The following is a 3,893-nucleotide window of genomic DNA, read 5'->3' on the forward strand; positions in this document are numbered from 1 at the left end:
ATATATATATATATATATATATATACAACGGGCTGCTTTCAGTTTCTGCCTCCCAAATCCACTCACAAGGCTTCAGTCGGCCCGAGGCTATAGTAGAAGACACTCGCCCAAGGTGCCACGCAGTAGGATTGAACTTGGAACCATGTGATTGGTAAGCAAGCTATTTGTCACACAGCCACTCCTGCGCCTCAGCAAAATGGTTCCGGTTTCAGTTCCACTACGTGATATCCTATGACAGTATCTTGTGCGATAACCTCAGACTGATCAAAGCCTTGTGAATTCAGTTTAGCAGAGAGAAATAAGAGAAGCCCGTCATGTATACATGTGTGTGTGTCCACTACCACTTCACAACCGTTGTTAGTGTGTTTACATCCCAACAACTTGACGGTTCGGCAAAAGAGACCCATAGACTAAATACCAGGCTTAAAAAAAAATAAACACTGGGGTCGATTCATTAGACTAAAAGGCAGTGCCCCAACATGGCCGCAGCCTAATGACTGAAACTAGTAAAAGATGTGGAAATATGTCATATACGCCAGCAAATTAGGTAAATTACAAATGAATATAATTTGCAGTGGTATTTTAATTAAAATTCTTTATGAATTTGTCCATGACGGTGAGGCCGACGTTGCTGGCCTTTCATATTTCGTGGTGGTTCATGGGTACCAGTGTGCGATACAAAAAGATGAAAGGTTGATAGATGCTAAAAAGAATGATGAATGACCTAGATAAATATATGTAGCTTAAATGCGGTAAGCGAAGCAACAGTATTCACGATACGAACTATTTATCACCACAACTTATATTGAAGGAATATCAACAGTTCCTATAATATACATAACAAACGTTGACTTTGTGGTTTGGGGCCCAGGACACTACACTTTTTATAGCTCTGACTCGGCTTCTAGAATATTCGGCCAAACTGAATGGCCGGAAAACTCGCTTTGTTAATTTGAAAGTTAGCCAGCGTTGACTCTTTGAGCATAGCCACAGGGAAGAGTGTTAATGCATTTTATGGGACACTTCCTTTTATGGAGATATATTAGTTTCGTGTTTCTAAACCTGGAAACCCGAGAGCTATGGTTCAAATCTCATCTGAGATCTCGCCATGCATTAAACTCCGTTTTACCTTTTTTAGAATACTCGAACTATTTCCGTTTACAAGTCTGTTCCTGTGGGGTAATACAAACAAGTAGCACCTCTTCCTACCTCTTTTACTCTCGATGTAGGGGAAACCTCTGGAGAGTTAAATATAAAACCCTTCACGGCAAATGAAGCCATTCAACATTTCGTGGATACTCCTCTTCCACATTAATAGTTTCAAGAAAAATTACAAAGCTATATCAGATTGGTATAAAAAAATAAAGGGTCTATTAAGGAAGTGAAGAGTTTAAAAAATGGTGATGGAGGAGAGATAGAAAACTGAAATAGATAGATAGATAAATAGATAGAACTATTGTAAACATTTAGCTGCGAAAATGAACAGTTCAGATAGAATAAGACGAGCAAACTTAGTAGAAATGGAGTAGCGTAGATATAATATGCACCACCGATGTGTGGCAAAGTATAAAAACATACAAAAATACTGCCATACACATGCACATATACACATGCATAAGCATGTATACACATATACATACTCATCTATACATGCCTATACAAACACTTCATAGACACACACACACACATACATACATATATACGCTGTGTGTGTGTGTGTGTGTGTGTGTGTGTAAGAGCTACTCTAAAACGTTGCACACAGAAGATTGTGGAGAATGTAGTGGTAAGAAGACGAGGGAAGTTTTCGACAAGTAGCATGGGGTGTGGTATGTCAAGTGTTGTCGACGTGTTTGAGGAATCGAGACAGCTATTTAGTAATTAGGGAGAGAATGTGTATTTGTGACAGCTAAGAGAGATAGGAGAGAGGAGACTGACGGTGAAGGAGAGAGAAAAAGAGAGACAAAGCACAACTGCAAACCACACAAAAGATTCACTCGTTGGTTTGTGTACACATTGAAAATAATACAAGACAAAATATTTTACTGTGCGGAAACGTTTTGATCAGCTTTTGTTCGATCTGAGCTGACCTGGGGCGAAACAATGTTATTCAGATTGAATAAGACGAGCAAACTTAGTAGAAATGGTGTAGCGTAGATATATGTAACATACACACCCGATGTGTGGCAAAGTATAAACACATGCACGCATACTGACATGCACATACTGATATACACATGCATAAGCATGTGTATACATATACATAATTAACGGTGAAATGATCACACACACACACACACACACACACACACACACACACACAAACTCACAGGAAGCCAACGAAAAGATTTCTCTCATCCAAGTTGAACGTTCTGCAAGAAATGGCAGCCAATATCCAACCGAAATTACACTCCGCCACATTCCAAAAGAACACAAAAATAACCAGCTACAACTATGAGGCATGTGTATAGGCGCAAGCGTGGCTGTTTGTTAAGAAGTTTGCTAGGTCTCGAGTTCAAGCGCTACTGTGTGGCACCTTGAGCAAGTACTTCATAGTATAGTCTAGAGACGACAAAAGCCTTGTGGGTGGAAACTCAAGGCAGGACAAGCTTATCAAATCATTTAAATTAGTTTTAATTATTATAATGGTGAATCGAAGTAAGCAAAAGTAAATAATAATACCTTACATTTGTTTCTGGGATATCTCAGGTAATGAACCTGCGTGTTGATCCCCAGTTTCATATACTGGGTACTCCGTCATCGGAGACACGATATATATATATATATATATATATATATATATATATATATACAAGAAATCTCAATGTGTATGCGTGTGTGTGTTTGTCTGTTTGTTCCCACCACCACCACGCCGCTGCTTGATAACCGGTGTTGGCGTGTTTATGTCCCCGTAATATAGCTTTTCGGTAAAAGATACCGACAGAATAAATACTTAAGCTTACAAAGAATATAAGTATTGGGGTTGATTCATTCGACTAACAATTCTTTCTAGCGGTGCCCCAGCATGGCCACAGTCTAATGACTGAAACAAGTAAAAGAACAAGGGTTATAAGATGGTTATTTTAATCTAATACTGGTAATATTTCGGTACAGCGGGTTTTATTCAACGGGGCAGCTAATTGCCACATCAGTCATTTTTCAATTACTACTTTCCTACATCAGTAGCGACATATTTCCTCTTAACATGCCGTTGATTGTGAGTACATTTTACTGACAACGTCCAATAAGGCAGATATACGTATCTACATTCTCTCCCCAGACGCTGCTGGACCATTTTAATTCTGCTTCTGACTCATGTGTCATTTAAACGCAGCGCATATATAAGAGATACTATATCCGGTAGAATGCCACAGTAAATTTGCGTATCACGTGATATTTCCATCGAATATGATACACTGATTCACACACACACAAATGTATATAAAACATTGATTAGTGAACAATCAAATTAGGGCCAACGACTTTATATAACACCACGCTTCGATACATTTCATCATATATAAACATTACCATGGCCTTCAACATACAAAAGGATTACATATGCAAAAAGGACAAAAGGTAAAAAATATATATGCACATATAAAATACCAAATATATAGAAAGGCCTGTCAAGGAAAGGTATATACAAATCGACTAAAATAGATAATCAAAATGAATTACTAAACCATGTCAATCGGCTAATATCAGTCGACTAAGAAAGAAATTTTTTTAACCCTCAATTAAAAATATATCAAAATTGTTTGCTTTTTAAAAAAAGCAATCCATGGTAGATCGGAGTCCAAGAAGAGTAAGAGAATTCTAAAAAATTAGGTTAAAAAACACGCCTATGGCCATTTCGAATATGTAAGTATATATATATATATATATATATATAT

The sequence above is a fragment of the Octopus bimaculoides genome, chromosome 4, assembly GCF_001194135.2.
Source record: "Octopus bimaculoides isolate UCB-OBI-ISO-001 chromosome 4, ASM119413v2, whole genome shotgun sequence".
Classification (NCBI taxonomy): domain Eukaryota; kingdom Metazoa; phylum Mollusca; class Cephalopoda; order Octopoda; family Octopodidae; genus Octopus; species Octopus bimaculoides.